The sequence below is a fragment of the Bos indicus x Bos taurus genome, chromosome 12 (assembly GCF_003369695.1).
Source record: "Bos indicus x Bos taurus breed Angus x Brahman F1 hybrid chromosome 12, Bos_hybrid_MaternalHap_v2.0, whole genome shotgun sequence".
Taxonomy (NCBI): domain Eukaryota; kingdom Metazoa; phylum Chordata; class Mammalia; order Artiodactyla; family Bovidae; genus Bos; species Bos indicus x Bos taurus.
In genome coordinates, this window is record NC_040087.1 from 18,953,168 (window position 1) to 18,971,456 (window position 18,289).

The window sequence follows — 18,289 nt, forward strand, 5'->3', positions numbered from 1 at the left end:
GACTTCACCCCCGCAACCTGTCTTCTGCTCACCCGAAAGCTTGCTAAGGAAAAGAGATTATAACAGAGTGAGACACCCAGCAGAACTGGTTAGCTCCCAGACTCTGACTCCTCTGGCTGGTGTCATCCTCGGGGCATGAAGTGAGACTGTATCACTCTTTATCACGGAAGCTGATATCCTCACAGGAAACAGGAAGGACTCTGAGTGTTGGAACAATCCATCTAAAATGCCCTATGTGTTCCTCAGCATACCAGCCATAGCCAGGTTTAGACGACATCCAGAAACAGTCATGGCAAATATGAAAAATGATTTTTTAATTGAAAAAACTTTAGAGCACTTATAATACAAACTGAAGATCCCAAGTAAAGGTTTCTCTATTTTCATAAACTGGATGGGTAATGATTTTAATTATCAGTTTAGCTGCTGCTGCTGCTAAGTCACTTCAGTCGTGTCCAACTCTGTGTGACCCTAGAGATGGCAGCCCACTAGGCTCCACCATCCCTGGGATTTTCCAGGCAAGAACACTGGAGTGGGTTGCCATTTCCTTCTCCAAGTTTAGCTGTTAGGCCATCTTAAAATAGGGTTTTATTTATAGTTAATGAGATATTGATAAAGTCCACGATGTCTTACAAAAAAGCACTACCATTTGATAATGTCAACAAAATGATAATATATATTCATTCTTCTGACCCCACATACCAATAATTCTGGGGAAAATCATAAAGCAATACAATTATGACCCCTGCCTCTGAGAAACTCTAGGACTAACGGAAAGTCAATCCTAGTAAGTGGAAAACTAAAATGCAAATATAAGTGGAAGAAGTAAGTAAGCAATGAGACAAACATGCCAACACACAGGCCAGGTGATACCTGTAAATGGAAAAAAATTATGCGCACAACAGTTACAACTATATAAAAATTACATCTCCGAGAAACCAGTTATATGAAGTTCCAAAAGTCAAATTCTCTCCAGCATATGACAACATGAAAGCATTTCCTCAGTGAAGCTCATCCAGGTTTCCTGCAGGAACAAGTGTTTTTTTATAGCCTCCTTTTGTCATCGGTGTAAGTTCCCATTTGAACACAGAAGATTTAGGGCGTGGCCATCTTTCCCCATTTTGGAGTACATTGTATTTCAACTCTAGGAAGACTTTCCAACAGAGGAATTCTAGGGCTTGGGGTAAAGTTTTCTGAAGCACAATTTTATTGTAACTTGTTGTGTCTTGTAGCTATGCTACAACACAAGCAATTCAAAAAACCTCTGAAGTTACAGAAGAGCCACATGATACTCTTACTGTTCTCTTCTGCACTTATTCTGATGAGCTTTTTGAGACCCAGCAGATGCTACAACACTGATCTTGACACCAAACGTATTTCCCAGGTCCAGACAAGCCTCCAGAGAATGAGCTCAAAAATCTTTTAAATAAAAAAACACTTTTGTTATGTAATTATTTTATACTGTTAGGTTAATCATGTTTCCATCATGGCTTGCAATTGTAATTACCTTTTATTTTTTTGTCTGGCTATTAATTGATGAAAACTGGTAAGTATCTTTTACTTCGGTGAAAAAAAAAGTTACTTAAAATCATTTAACCCACACCTTCACAAATTTATTTGCACACAAAACTCTTATACAACAAAATAATACACATAAGAAACACTAATAATTACCTTTCCCAGGTGCCTTGATCCTGGGAAAGAAAGGGCACTGGCTAAAAAATTCAAGTCAAATTAATAAGAAATTAAAAACAATTATAGAATGATAAATTGGTATTCTTTTCACTACTTCACCCTTTAAAAAATACACTTTAAAACTATTTCGTCTATTCTCTGACATAAGTCTTGCAAAACAGCAAAGTTTCAGAGACTGGCTGAGACACTGATACTGAAACAGCTGGAACAACTGTCGTTCCTTCTCTTTTCTGCAGTACTGCTGTGTGGCAAGAATGAAAATTGGAGACAGAAATGGCAACCTACTCCAGTATCCTTGGCTGGGAAAGCCCATGGACAGAGGAGCCTGGTGGGTTACAGTCCATGGCGTGTGAAAGAGTCGGACACAACTGAATGACTCTCACTCACTCAAGAATGAGAGTAAGAAAGAATGCCCCAAATACTTGACAAATTCCACAAAGACTATGGGACCCTAAGAATGAAGTGTTCTCCAAAGGGGTTTCTGCCAGCCCTCATCAAGACACCTCTGTGCAGGTGACACGGTAATCCTCCTACCTTCACTGAAAGGCCGCATGACTGCTCTCTTATAATTTCCTAACACTTACTGCGATTCCTTTTGGCCTCATCAGCTTCATTCAAGTCCATTACTCATTGAAGAAGACAACTGTTACTTCTCACCCACCAACAGGTTACCTGATTTGAAGTTCAATGTGCAATAATGGCCTCAGGAAGCGATTCTTAAGCTTCATCCTCCAAGAGGCTGCAATCATGTTATCGCACAGAAGCTTGAGGCATTTCTAGGACACCTGGGAATCTGACAGCCCCTTCACTGTAAGTGAAGAAATCATTTTACAGAAGCCACATACTCAGGTTAGCAAAGCAAACCACCCAAGTGGACACAGCACTAGCAACAAAAGAGGATAACTTTAGGGTTCTGAAGTTATGCTGCTTTTATGACATACTTTTATTTTCAAAAGGAAACCAGAAATCTCCATGACTACAAATAATTTTTTTCTATGCTTCTATTCTTTGTTGCACCAAGCATGCAGACTTAGCAAAATAGGCTGCATAAAAATAGACAAGTGAATAGTTAAAAAAATGGATGGGCCCAAGTTCAAATCTATTTCTGGTGTCATGAACCCCTCCTCCGGGGACATCTCTAAAATGATTTCACCTACTACTCTACACTGCGTGAAGAGTATCCCTGTGCCCTGTGATGGCCTAAAGCCAAACTACAATCCCAGCAATGGATGGGCAGAAGCACACTATATTCACTCTGTAAGTGTTTACTGGATGTCCTCTAGGTAAACCAGACACAGAGCCAATCTCGCCCCCAGCAGAACTTCATGGAATCAGGGCGGTGGGGGGTGGTTTCAAGGCACAGAAATAGATGCTAACCACAGCGTGGCCATGCTTGCTGCAAAAAGCTTGTTGCTACTGAGTCACTCAGTCGTGTCCAACTCTTTGCTACCCCATGGACTGCAGCAGGCCAGGCTTCCCTGTCCTTCACCATCTCCCAGAGCTTGCTTGAACTCATATCCATCAAGTTGGTGATGCCATCCAACCATCTCATCCTCTGTCATCCCTTTCTCCTCCTGCCCTCAATCTTTCCAGGCATCAGTGTCTTTTCCAATGAGTCGGCTCTTCGTATAGTGTGTCCAAAAAGCTTAGTCCATCCAAAGAGCAACAAGTAACCACCAAAGGAACTTAAGCATGGAAGTGGCATGATTAGATGTGTGTCTGTGAAGGAAATTTCGACAGAATGCAGAGACTAGATGGGGATGACGGAGGAGACACACCCAGGGCCTAAGGTGGCTGCGGTAACCAGGGAAGAAAGAATGGAAGTCTATGCCAGGTAAACAGAAGTGGAGAAAACAACCCAGAGACAGATTCAAAAGCATTCTGCAACTGACTGAATGGGAGGAGGAAGCTACATCAGGGAAAGGCGGAGCCAAGGCTCACACTCTGGCACTCGGCTCAGGCAGTGAGGGATCCTTAACAACCACTCACGATGGGAGAGAACACAGCAAGTTTCGGGGGGAGATGAGGAATTCTACTCTGGGCATTTAAGCTACCTGTGGGATATCAAAGTGGGTATGTAGAATAGACAGATTCATAAATCTAAAGATCAAGAAAGAGAGCTGTATAGACAGGTATACAAATGTATAACCACATCACTTTGCTGTACACCTGAAACTAACACTGCAGATCAACTCTACTTCAAAAAATAACAATAATAATTTTAAAAAGCAAGAGATCTGGATTGGAGACTTGGAAATCTGGCACGAGATCACTCAGGAAAAAGCGTGTGGAGTGAGAAGAGAAGAGCGTCTTGGACAGAACTCAAAGGAACTCCAAAAGCAAAGGGAGAAGCAGGGTTTCGTGACAGAGGCGGGAGGAAGAGGCAGAGCAGGAGGAAAACCACAGGAAGAGGCACAGGAGCCTAGGAACACAACGGAGGCAGTGTCTGGGTCAAATGCTGCTGCGAGGCCAAACAAGGTGAGGACTGAGAAACGTCTGTTCCATTTACCAAAAATTAGTGGCAACTCTAAGAAGAAGAAGCCTCAGGGAGGCCGTGAGTGAATAAGGCCAGGCTGCAACGGTTTGAGAGCATGTGAAAAGTTAAGGACAGATCTGATGAAAAGGAATTTAAAAAGTTGGAGGTAATTTCCTTCTTTACTGTTCTCTCTTGGCTACTGAGAGTCTACATTTTCCAGTTCCACCAGCAATGTAGGGGGTTCCAGTTTCTCCATCTTATTGTCTGTCTTTGTCATCATAATCACCCTAGTGGGTGTGAGGTGGTATCTCATTGTGGGTTTGATATTTATCTAAGCGCATTCTCTTTCATAAATTCTCCCTGTGAACGAAGAGGGAAGGCTTTCTGTTGAAAGTAAGAGGGGAGGTAGCAACAGAAGATGGAGCAAACCTATAAAAAATAAGGGTAGGACCTCCCTGGAGGTCCAGTGCTTAAGACCCCACCTTCCAATGCAGGGAGTGCAGATTTGATCCTTGGCCAGGGACCCACATGCCTCATCGCCAAAAAACCAAAACATAAAACAGAATCAATATTGTAACAAATTCAATAAAGACTTAAGGGGAAAAAAAAGGTCTACTGCTAAGTTGCTTCAGATGTGTCCAACTCTGTGCAACCCCAGAGACGGCAGCCCACCAGGCTCCCCCGTCCCTGGGATTCTCCAGGCAAGAACACTGGAGTGGGTTGCCATTTCCTTCTCCAATGCATGAAAGTGAAAAGTGAAAGTGAAGTCACTCAGTTGTATCCAACTCTTAGCAATCCCATGGACTGCAGCCCACCAGGCTCCTCCATTCATAGGATTTTCCATGCAAGAGTACTGGAGTGGGGTGCCACTGCCTTCTCTGAAAAAAGGTCTACATCAAAAAAATTAAAAAAATGTTTTAAAAAGGGGCAGGGGAGGGGGGGAGGATGGAAAAGAACACTGCCCAGGGAAACCTAAAAAGATGCTATACAGAGTCCAGTGGAGGTGGAGGCTATAAGTCTATAAAAGCACTCATCTGATCTCCAATGAGATTTTCTTCTCCAGAAAAGAGGGTTTTTCGGATTTTTTTTGTTTTTAACTGAATCAGAATTGGAATGAAAAGCTGCTCAGATGATTTTTTTTTAAGACAATAATGGGATTTCCCTGGTGGTCCAGTGGCTAAGACTTCCCAATCCCAGTGCAGAGGGCTGGGGTTCCATCCTTGGTCAGGGGACTATTAACAGATTCCATGTGCCACAGCTAAGACCCTGTATGCCAAGACTACGAACTTGCATAGCCAAATAAATAAATAATTTTTTTAAAAGGCAGTAAGAACTGCCCCTGTAAAATCCATCAGTGCTTTTTTGAAGTCCTATATCATATTCATTAGAAATGACAGCTTGCATACAATTCACTCTCCTTGACCCTTGAAAGCAAAACACTTTCCAGACTTGTGTTCACTGCGGCAGATCTTACATCTGCACTTAGGACTACAATCATGATGATGATGCTACATTCATCAAGTGGCAAACTTCAAGGAACACCACACATCCGACATCTCAGCAATGGGCAGTTCCTCTGAAACATGTCAGACACTGCTATCACCAAGTGTTAAGACTGATAATAACAATCATATATACAAATAACAACCAATTACACAAAAGAAACTGTCTTTTGACTTAACCATCATCTAGGAGAGTACAAGACATAGCCAGCCAGGTGCCGTGCTGTGCTTTGTGGCTCAGTCGTGTCCGACTCTTTTCGACCCCATGGACTGTGGCCCACCAGGCTCCTCTGTCTGTGGAATTCTCCAGGCAAGAATACTGGAGTGGGTAGCCTATCCCTTCTCCAGGGGATCTTCCCAACCAAGGAATTGAACCAGGTCTCCTGTACTGCAGGCAGATTCTTTACCAGCTGAGCAACCAGACATAGCCACAGTCTTCATTAAACTGTACTTAATTCAACTAGTGCATCCCTATGTAATATGAAATAAAGATGTAATTAACTGAGAGACTTATCTTTAAAGCATGCCACTGCGTATGTTGACCACAATAGTGTGCTCGTGGATCCCATCTTGGGACGGCCTTACACGTGAACCGGATCCATACCCAGGGTTTCACTGCACGAGGTGCTACGCTGTTTCAGTTATCTGTTGCTGAGTAACGTGCCATCCCAAAACTCGGTGACTTAAAACAACAGCCATTTGTTATTTCACTCAATTCTGTGTTTTAAGTGGGCTGAGCTGGGATTGCAGGCACTGGGCACTTAACCAGGGTTGAAACAGGCCAGGCCTCGTTCACATAAACCTCCTCAGGTGGTCTTTCTCCACCCAGTCTAGTTCAAGCCTCTATACCAGCTGTTGGCCCCCAAGAGAATAAATGCTCAAGCTGCCAGGCTCTTAAGGACTAGGTCCAGAACTGACTCACAGCACTTCTACCACATTTACTGGTCAAAGCAAGTGACATGGAAAGCCTAGGTTCAGAGGGAGCAGAAACAGACTCCATCTCTTGAGGGGAGGAGGGACAGTAGTGGAGGGATGGGAGAAATTGCTGGCAGTCACCTCTGCAACACTCTTCCACAGCTGTAGACAGTATTTCTGAATGTTTTCAAGATACCACTTGAATTCAGGATTGAAGCACCAGACAGGGTACAGACTTTATTTATTTCCAAAACTCAAACTTTGTCTTAAGCATCAAAAAGAATATTGGGGCAAAAATATTCTTTTCTCCCCGTTGGGATGCTAAGCTCACAAAAGCCATGGAATCTTCTCTTCTGGGACTGTGGGATGGAGACAGACCATCAGACTTCAGGAATGGTCTGAGTATAACCTTCCCTGGATGGGATTCATCATTTTCTGAAGTCATTTCACAACTTACAATATATTACGTATGCATGGGTACAATCTCATTTTTTAAAAACATATCTATACTAAATATATATATATATATGAAGAGAGATCACCTCAGCTATTTTAACTCTTTCTATCCAAACTTAAGAATCAAATAGATTTGGCTACTCAACTTTGCTACTGGCTCTTCTAGGCTCAGGAATGGACTCAATTTGAGTATCACAGTACCTTTTACAATATGAAATCTCACTATCTGAACAGAGCAATCCAGTATACCTCTTTTGTAAGAAGAACTTACAAGGGTATATATGTACACATATAGCTGATTCACTTTGCTGTATGGTAGAAACTAACACCACATTATAAAGCAACTAGACTTCAAAAAAAGTTTTTTTTTTAAAAGGACTTACACCCCAAATATTAACTTGTTCTCTTTAGATGATATGAATTACAGGTGATGTACATTCTTCTTCAATGTCTGTCTGCACTCGACATTCCTTGAGGGTCCAAACCCTGTTTTCCCTGCCTGTCTTACTGTTTAATGCAGTACACACAGAACGAGCAGCGTAATCATGATAATGAAGGTCTTTCACTTCCCTTGTTTCATTTTCCCCACTCTGACTTTCAGATAAAAGAAGACACTGTCTTGGACTTCCCAGCTTGAACTGCTGATTATTAAAATGAAGCCAAGCTTTTGTTGGACATAGAACACAGAGGCAACTCTTTAAACAATTTTAAAGAATTTTTTTTTAAGCTGCAAACTTGATAGCACTGATTTTTATAGCTACCTGCTTTCTGAAGTTCTCAGAACTTGATGGTTTGGATCACATAAAAATCACTGCAGAAGAAATCTCTTGAAAGATGAATACCCTTCCTCTTCAACAGAAAGGAGGGAGGGTAGGAAAAAAGGACTAGTCTAGAAGTATTAATAAATGGACTGGTATTTGCACAATGGATTAAAAGATATCCATTCCACAGATTAACTGCCATATTAACAGACTCTAAATATACCTATTCAACCCTGAAGGCAGTCCAAAGAGATGAAATTCACCTGTGCTCACTACAAATAGATACTTGCTAAAATTTAAAGCACATCACACACTGTTGTCAGGTTCAAATCATTTTCCCCATTCCTTTCAGCATTATACACCTCGATACCTTCATGTTCTAGTCTACAACACACACCAGCTTCAGAAACTCAGTTTTTGCCTCCGAGAGCTATAATCCTCCCTCCAAAAAGAATAAGCCCAAACCAAATAAGACTATGAATCTGGGTTTTCTTAAGTGTTATGAAACTGCTTTATAAAACTGTAATCCTCAGATGCAGAGTTCTGCAGCAGATGATTTCGGAGTGTCTCACGTGCAAATAAACATAAAAAGTCACTTACAAGAGCAGAATAGAGAGTGCCTAGACGGTCATCTTAAATAAAGCAGGCAGCTTAACCGAGGCAGGACTAGAGAAATGTCTTTTCACTCAGTTCATCGCACTGCTGGACCAAAGTCCCTATTAAATAAAACCCCTTTGGTGGACTCCGTGTTGCGGAGGAAAGGGAGACGGTGCAGAGTATGGCGACCTACTGAGGCTTAGAAGCAGATGCGAAGATCTTGGCAAGGGCCGAGGGAGGACCGGGAGAGTCAGAGGGGAGGTCTCCTGCGCGCAGACCAGCGCCCAGAGCAGTGCCAGACTTCAGCTCCGAGCAAAACGTCGTCTCCGCAGCTCCCGAAAGAGAGGGACCCGGGAAAACTTTCCAGAGCTTCTCCCCCACCCCGTCCCTCCTCCTCCTCGGATGAAACGCTAGCAGAGGCGCTAACGGCGCGGAGCCGGCCGCCCCATCACCCGCCTGGCCGCAGCGCCGGATGGACCGGGGGTCTGGGGACCCGGGCCGGGGGGAGCGCGCAGGAGGAACGGGGCGCGCCGGCCGGGCCCTCGGGGAAGGCGAAGCGAGGAGAAGGGGCCTCCGTGCGCTCGGGCCCGCGCCCAGCCTCCCCGCCACGCCGGGGTACCTGGGAAGCCAGCCGCGGCCGCGCGCCGTCCCACCAGGCCCAGCCGCCAGGACCTCGGAGACGTCGGGGCCCGAGAACCTCTACCGAGTGGCAGGCGAAGGGGCGGAGCTGGAGGGGGCGCCGGGGGCCGGGCCGCCGGGTCACGCGGCCCGGGCCGCCTCACGTGACGTCGCCGCCCGCCGGCCTCGGGCAAATCCGCGATCCGGGCGGGCCGGGAGCCCCGAGGCTCTCGGCCCGGGCTAGCGGGCAGGGGGCTCCCCGAGAAGCCGAGTGGGGCCCCCAGGCTCTGCGGAGAGTCCCTGTCGCGCTCGGGGACTGCCGGCACTGTCAGCGGCTTTGTCCTGCCTTTCTGCTCCCGCCGCCCTCGCTCTGGATATTGGCCGTGGGGAGGGGGCCGTCCAGCCACCCGAAAGGGACCTAGGAAGGGCATATTCGGCTGGAAACCCTTCTCCCGGCCCCAAAGCGCGTCTGCCCACGGGGGCATTACTTAGGGGTGCTGCCAGGGGCAAAAGGCCAGAGAAGTCTATCCCCCGCCCCCCCCAAACCCGAACATCCGTCTCTCATTTAATCTACCGGTGGACAAGCACCTAAGGCCCAGGAATAGAGAAAGTAGCCCCTGCACCAAGATCAGAAGGAAGCAGGGAGGGAGGAGGTACAGGGCCCGGGTAATGGAAGGAAGGCAGAGGTACCTCGGATGCAGGCTGTCAGGATGGGAAGGGACCTAAGATGGCAAAAGTCTCTTTGTTTATTTTTGTTATAAATGAAAAAAAAAAACCTGAGGCCGAAAGTGAGTATGCGATCTGCTGCTCCATCCAGTCTGTCATCCGTTGTGACCAGGTCTGTGGTTTGTGTGCGCGCGTGCATGCTCAGTAGTCCAGACTGTCCAACTCTTTGTGACCCCCTGGACTGTAGCCCCCACCCCACCCCTGCCACGTCCATGGAATTTTCCAGGCAAGAATACTGGAGTGGGTTGCCATTTCCTTCTCCAGGGAATCTTCCCCACCCAGGTATCCGAAACTCGTATCTCCTACATTGGCAGGCGGATTCTTTACCACCGAGCCACCTGGAAAGGCATGGAGACTGCAGTCACCTTTATAAAGTACTGCGCAGCTCTGGGGAAACTCTCTGGCTCCACAATATAAAGTCCAAACTTCTTGGCACAACATAACTTTCCAAGCAATTTTGTTCAAACTTACTTTTCCCGTTTAAATAGGAAAACATACCATTTTTTAAGCATCACCAAACAGCTCAGCTAATCTACTAAAAGATGCCTACTTTTCCTCATCTTCCAGAGCTAACTCAACACGACTCGATGCTCTGGCTGCAGAGAATTCCTGCTTCCCTTGACTGCTCAATTTTCTTTGGATTACTTACTGTTTTCCCCAAGTTGCTTTACTCCTCTTTGTTCATTCTTTGGCCTCAGTCTGAGATTCCCTGAATGCCCTCTTCTCCCATAAAGAAAACCAGAGCCCAGCAGTAGTTAAAGAAGTAAAAACAGATTTTGATCACAAGCTATTGCCACAAGGGAATTGAGTCCAGTTCTATAGTGAGGTTTGTTTTCCACTTTGCAGTAGTTGCTGAATAAACTATTGTTCTTACTTCCTTAACCACCGGCCAGTTCTTGTTATCTTTAACAACCCGTATCAGTATGTATCAGTCTCCTACTCATCTTTCAAAATCCAGGTCAAAACGCACTCTTGTCTTCCTACCCTGCATCCTCCCCCTGATGAAGCAGCAACTGAAGTTCAGGCAGAGGTGTCAGCTGTAGTTTCTAGGACAGTGTACCTATTCTGATACGTAAATCTCACATTGCTCAGGAAGGTTCCATTCAATTCTGGTAAGAAGTAAATTATCCCTGTCTTCTTTCCTAGATTATAAACTCTTTTAAAACAAGACTTCTGGGCTTACTTTGATGCCCTCAGTATCCCCTGAGTGATGATCAGTGTGGTAGCTCCTCAATACCATGGAGTGAAGGTTTATATAAAGACCCTCAATCTGCACTGAATGAAGTGGCTTGACCCCAAGGTAGCAGCCACTCAGTGAGTATTCTAAAAGAGGTCTACTTTCCTCAAAGACCCTGAAGTCAGTTTCTCTGTAAAACGTGTTTGAGAAAAAAATGGGAGTTTGGGGTTTGGGTTATCAATATTTCCTGAGCACTCACTGCTTATCATGGGCCAGATGCTGTGTTTGCAGAATCTTGGAGAATGAAAAGTTTAGTAAGACCGCTTGTGGATCTCAAAGAAGGTGTAGTTTGGTTATTCCAGTCCAAGATGAAAGTGTGATACGGAATGCTAAATGAACACAAATGAGGCACCAAGAATTAGACAGGGGGTTAAGAAAAAAGTTTGACCAAATTCAGGTGGACAGGAAGTAGTTAGATGAAGAAGGGAAGGAAAGCCCTTCCAGAAGAGAGAGCAATGTGTTCAAAGATAGGGAGGCCTGAAACTGTGTTATTTATTTAAGAAAAGGGAGTCACCCTGCATAGCTGGACTCGATGACCTTGTTTACACCCGGAACAAAGGACACCTAATTAGGTTAACGTTAAGGTACTTGAAAGAATCAGATATTTATTAGGACTATTTATTGGATTGAGTAAGTTACCATCAGACAAATTATAGTCTTTTCACCTAAAATTAGCCTGTGCCCTGTTGCTGGGTGATTTCTTTTTTTCCAGCTCCAAAAGCTCTCTGTAACTGTTACCTAAAAACAGCAAAATTACTTGTTCCAAAAGAAATTATCTTAGGGCCCTCTAAATTTGCCTGCAGGGCAAAAGAACTCCATTTACCAGTAGTTCTTTAAGGAAGAAACTGGGCACTTATCTCCAGAGGTGGGGGCAGCGGGGAATACCCCATCCCGGTGTTTGTGCTAATATAGGACTATGCTGATAAGAAGTGTCTGTCAGTAAACTAATGAAATATAGTTAATGTAAGGTTAAGGTGGGATGGGACGTAGGAGAGCCATTCTAAGCACTCTCGGAGGCTGCAGAATTTCGTTTCAAAAGTTAATCTCTCGGTAAATGCAAACTCCGAACACCATCTTTTGTTTACCCCCTCCCCCTCCACTGTGCTCCTCTACTCCAAGTGTCATTTGGGTCAGGCGTGGGTCAGCCAAACCAGCCCCACTTCCTTCAGCTGGGCTATCTAATGCATGACTAAATGCACCTCTTACACAATTTTCTTGGCCAAGGAAGTCTTCTAAAGGTTCCCTAGGTGGACGCGTGTCTTTCACAGGTCACTGGGAAGTTCTTGATATTCAGCAAGCAAAATTAAAAGGGATTTCACTTACTTCCTTAAATACTTGAATATTATTTCTCCTGAGAGAATGAAAACAGCTGGGAGCACTCAGATAGTCTCCGCCTTTTCTTCTCTGCCTCTCTCTTCTCGTGGTTAGTCAAGATTCAGAGAAATAAACCAGAGAACCACCAACTCTTATAAAGGTTAACTAGGGAACATTTAGATCACTATATAAGATTGCTTACCTGTTTATATAATACACAGTCAGAAAATCTGTCTGGCATTCTCAAAACAACATCATTGTTTTTGAGACTTGAGATGAGATGACATAATTTCTAGGATTGTGCAAATGTAATAAAAGGTAGAATTTATCTAGAGGGAGATTCTTCAATGAGCTTAACCAAGCAGGTGAATGTGATCAGTGACAACAAGCTCTACAACCTTAGTCCTTATTATCAAACTACCTTGGGGATAATTTCTGCTCTTACAGTTGGGATGAAAAAACATGGCAAACAATGGGGAGAAAAGCTTGAAAGAAGTGGTAATGGAGACCTGGAAAAGAATTTTAATTCTAATTCCCTTTCACCCTCACCCCAGGAACCAGACGAATTCCCTGTGACCCTCACGCAAACACGTTAAATAAACAAGCACCTTAGCCCTGGCTGAAGGAGATGGCTCCCCTGATTCATATCTTCCCCTGCGCTGAAGCAGATGCTTTGCTGAACAGGTGGCATAAAAAGATAAAACCTGCTTCGCTCCCTGGACCAGCCATGAGACCAGGCGTGAGACTGCTGCTCTCGTGGTGTCAACACCACTCCCACACAAGATCACCTTTGCGTATACAAGTGACCCAACACACTGTTTAGAATTGCTTCCTTGTCCCTAGTCAGATGAAAGAGCTTCTTAAATATGAAATCCAATCCAGGAACCACTTTATAGCCAAGGAGGCGGGCCAGTGGGCACAAGGGCATGGAATCCAGTGGACCTATCCCATGGTATAGCACCCTGAAGCGACTGGCCTGGTCAACAACAGAACAGCCGGCCAAAAGCTTGGCTGAATTGCCATCTTGGAGATGATACCCTATGAGGACAGGGTGCTACTCCAGGATGTAAAATGCTCTAAATCGATCACCATTATGTGGTGCTGTTATCCTCAATAGGAAACCTGGAAATGAGATCCAATGAGATCCAATAGGGAGTGGCCCTATTTACCATTGATTCTGGTGACCCATGTGGGGAATTTCTGCTTTCTCATCCTCACAACTGTAACTACAGGCTTGGTTCCCAGGTCTTGGTTCCCAGAGGGGGAACATTTCTACCAGGAAACACAGCAAGAGTCTTCATTGATCTTTAAGCTACACCACTGCTCAGGCACTTTGGGCCCCTGTGTGAGGGACCACCAGGCAAGAGTAAGGTCCTGGTGAGGGTAACTAATCACCAAGAGGCAGTGGAGCTATGTTCTGCTGTTACACAATGTGCTGTGCTGTGCTTAGTTGCTCAGTCGCTCTTTACGACTCATGGTCTGTAGCCCGCCAGGCTTCTCTGTCCGTGGGTTTTCCTAGGCAAGAATACTGGAGTGGGTTGCCATTCCCTTCTCCAGGAGATCTTCCCAACCCAGAGATCGAACCCAGCTGTCTCACGTTGCAGGCGGATTCTTAACTGTCTGAGCCACCAGGGAAGCCTGTACTGGGGCACCCAGATAATCAACTTGAACCTCTCTTACTACTGTCCTGGGAAATTCTGACGACAAATGGACAAGAGCAGTGGGTACAGCCTGAGAAGGGCGTGATAAACAGTAACGGGAACTCATGAGTTTTGAGAGTCTGAGTCCCTCCACTGGGTAAGTCACCTAAACCGTCACAGGTGATAATTGACAGTGAGGAGGGAGATAATAAAGATAAAAAACTACAGACGCATTCAAATTAAGACTAAGCAAATTTTCCACTCACAGACCCTTGCAAAAAGAAGAAAAATAAATCAAGGAGGAAGGATTCGAATACAAGAATCAATAATGAGTAAAGAAATTAGTAGATTACATTGGTAAATCTAAGTAAACAATACTTATAGAAAATTACTAATTTTTAGAGGATAAAGCACAGGGTGAAACTAGAATACTACACAGCAATCAAATTGAAGATGAAAGGCCGATTCAGAATTAAATATTCTAAGTTCCTTATGATGCATATACAATGTTAATTTCACCTATAACTTTAAAAAATTTTAAGGAAAACATCTTAAGCAAATATGAAAAAAAGAAAAAATGACCAAAAAACCCCCACAAATAACCAAAATAAGTTTAACTAGTATATATAAAATCATCCTTGTTTCAAAATGGAAAATCAGGTACTAATTTATTCTTTATAAATTTCCTCTAACCAAAACCACTGACCATAAAATACCCACATCTGCCACTCTTGTCCCTCAACAATGAATTAGTGCTCAGTTGTTGTTCTTCATTCTTATAAAACTCCATGAAAGATATATACCAACATGTTGGGGAGGGGTGCTTCCCTAGTGGTCCTGGTTAAGACTCCATGCTCCCCATGCAGGGGGCACAGGTTCCATCCCTGGTCCAGGAACTAAGATCCCACATGCTGCACAGTGGCCAAAAGAAAAAAAAAATGCTAGAAGGAATCTCATTTACTACTTGGGGCTTTTTTTTTCACCAATGAGTCAAGTATCAATAATTATTTGCACAATACTCTACTCTTTCCTGGTGGCAATACAAAATAAAAAAAAAGAAAAAAGAAAAACACAGTCTCTCTTACCAGGTAGTTTATAGTCTAATTAGGGAGAAGCAAGCAGTTAGAACTGGACATGGAACAACAGACTTGTTCCAAATAAGAAAAGGAGTACGTCAAGGCTGTATATTGTCACCTTGCTTATTTAACTTACATGCAGAGTACATCATGAGAAACACTGGGCTGGAAGAAGCACAAGCTGGAATCAAGATTGCCGGGAGAAATATCAGTAACCTCAGATATGCAGATGACACCACCCTTATGGCAGAAAGTGAAGAGGAACTAAAAAGCCTCTTGATGAAGGTGAAAGAGGAGAGTGAAAAAGTTGGCTTAAAGCTCAACATTGAGAAAACGAAGATCATGGCATCTGGTCCCATCACTTCATGGGAAATAGATGGGGAAACAGTGGAAACATTGTCAGACTTTATTTTTGGGGGCTCCAAAATCACTGTAGATGGTGACTGCAGCCATGAAATTAAAAGACGCTTACTCCTTGGAAGAAAAGTTATGACCAACCTAGAAAGCATATTGAAGAGCAGGGACATTACTTTGCCAACAAAGGTCTGTCTAGTCAAGGCTATGGTTTTCCAGTAGTCATGTATGTATGTGAGAGTTGGACTGTGAAGAAAGCTGAGTGCCAAAGAATTGATGCCTTTGAACTGTGGTGTTGGAGAAGACTCTTGAGAGTCCCTTGGACTCCAAGGAGATCTAACCAGTCCATTCTGAAGGAGATCAGCCCTGGGATTTCTTTGGAAGGAATGATGCTGAAGCTGAAACTCCAGTACTTTGGCCACCTCATATGAAGAGTTGACTCATTGGAAAAGACTCTGATGCTGGGAGGGATTGGGGGTAGTAGGAGAAGGGGACGACAGAGGACGAGATGGCTGGATGGCATCACTGACTCAATGGATGTGAGTCTGAGTGAACTCCGAGAGTTGGTGTTGGACAGGGAGGCCTGGCGTGCTGCGATTCATCGGGTTGCAAAGAGTCGGACACGACTGAGCGACTGAACTGAACTGAACTGAAGCTATATAAATCCACCTGAAAATAAACTCTACTGTGGTGGTAGAGGTTCAGTGAGTACATCGTGTCTGACTTTGTGCGACCCCATGGATTGTAGCCTGCCAGGATTCTCTGTCCATGGGATTTCCCAGGCAAGAATACTGGAGTGGGTTGCCATTTCCTTCTCCAGGGGATCTCCTGACCCAGGGATGGAACCCATGTTTCCAGCATTGGCAGGTGGATTCTTTACTGACTGGACCACCAGGGATGCCAAACCCTACTGTTCAGTTCAGTCGCTCAGTCGTGTCTGACTCTTTGCGACCCAATGAACTGCAGCATGCCAGGCCTCCCTGTCCATCACCAACTCCCAGGGTTTACTCAAACTCACGTCCATCGAGTCGGTGATGCCATCCTACTGTAGAAGACAGCAAAGGTGAAGAGGCTTGTATTGTATAAATGTTACAGTTCAGTGTAACTAGGATCATTTCCAACCAGGATGCCTTGGAAGTCTTTGACTGAATATGCAACATTTAATCGGGACTTTAAGATAGATAGCATTTCATTAGAGAAAACTGGGAATAGGCATGAGCAAAAGCATTCAAATATCACGAAGTGTTGGAGCCAAGAAAAGACATTTTCCAGAATAACCTTCCCCTTCCTCCCCTGAATCCACCTGGTCGATTATTAAGAGTCATGATATTAATAATATCTAATATTAATTAATAAAATAAATTAAAAATAGTAAAATTAATTAATAAAAGTAGGAAGTCAAGAAACACCTGGAGTAACAGGCAGGTTTGGCCTTGGAGTACAGAAGGAAGCAGGGCAAAGGCTAATAGAGTTTTGCCAAGAGAACGCACTGGTCATAGCAAACACCCTCTTCCAACAACACAAGAGAAGACTCTACACATGGACATCACCAGATGGTCGACACTGAAATCAGATTGATTATATTCTTTGCAGCCAAAGATGGAAAAGCTCTATACAGTCAGCGAAAACAAGACCAGGAGCTGACTGTGGCTCGGATCATGAACTCCTTATTGCCAAATTCAGACTTAAATTGAAGAAACTAGGGAAAACCACTAGACCATTCAGGTATGACCTAAATCAAATCCCTTATGATTATACAGTGGAAGTGAGAAATAGATTTAAGGGACTAGATCTGATAGAGTGCCTGATGAACTATGGATGGAGGTAAGTGACACTGTACAGGAGACAGGGATCAAGACCATTCCCAAGAAAAAGAAATGCAAAAAAGCAAAATGGCTGTCTGAGGAGGCCTTACAAATAGCTGTGAAAAGCTACCCATTTGAATGCAGAGTTCCAAAGAATAGTAAGGAGAGATAAGAAAGCCTTCCTCAGAGATCAATGCAAAGACAAAGAGGAAAACAATAGAATGGGAAAGACTAGAGATCTATTCAAGAAAATGAGAGATACCAAGGGAACATTTCATGCAAAGATGGGCTCGATAAAGGACAGAAATGGTATGGACCTAACAGAAGCAGAAGATATTAAGAAGAGGTGGCAAGAATACACAGAAGAGCTGTACAAAAAAGATCTTCATGACCCAGATAATCACGATGGTGTGATCACTCACCTAGAGCAAGACATTCTGGAATGTGAAGTCAAGTGGCCTTAGGAACAAAGCTAGTGGACGTGATGGAATTCCAGTTGAGCTATTTCAAACCCTGAAAGATGATGCTGTGAAAGTGCTGCATTCAATATGCCAGCAAATTTAGAAAACTCAGCTGGCCACAGGACTGGAAAAAGATGAGTTTTCATTCCAACCCCAAAGAAAGGCAATGCCAAAGAATGCTCAAACTACTGCACAATTGCACTCATCTCACACGCTAATAAAGTAATGCTTAAAATTCTCCAAGCCAGGCTTCAGCAATACATGAACCATGAACTTCCAGATGTTCAAGCTGGTTTTAGAAAAGGCAGAGGAACCAGAGATCAAATTGCTAACATCCACTGCATCATCGAAAGAGCAAGAGAGTTCCAGAAAAACATCTATTTCTGCTTTATTGACTATGCCAAAGACTTTGAATGTGTGAATCACAATAAACTGTGGAAAATTCTGAAAGAGATGGGAATACCAGACCACCTGACCTGCCTCTTGAGAAACCTATATGCAGGTCAGGAAGCAACAGTTAGAACTGGACATGGAACAACAGACTGGTTCCAAATAGGAAAAGGAGTATGTCAAGGCTGTCTATTGTCACCCTGCTTAAGTTATATGCAGAGTACATCATGAGAAACGATGGGCTGGAAGAAGCACAAGCTGGAATCAAT

At 44.0% G+C, this 18,289-nt stretch overlaps 1 protein-coding gene across 9 annotated transcripts in view; it reads right to left on the bottom strand.

Annotated features, from left to right (window-relative positions):
• The window catches only part of RCBTB1 (RCC1 and BTB domain containing protein 1), a 58,111-nt gene extending 48,985 nt beyond the window's left edge, over positions 1–9,126 (bottom strand). For 6 of the 9 annotated variants that reach the window (XR_003513720.1, XM_027557280.1, XM_027557278.1 and 3 more), the window contains exon 1: positions 9,019–9,126. The gene's annotated coding sequence lies outside the window, so the exon portion shown is untranslated. Of the gene's footprint in view, positions 1–8,402; positions 8,498–8,592; positions 8,680–9,018 lie in introns of those variants that run through there. The other 3 variants (XM_027557281.1, XM_027557275.1, XM_027557276.1) reach the window with 2 other exon arrangements.
• Positions 9,127–18,289: the final 9,163 nt, after the last annotated feature.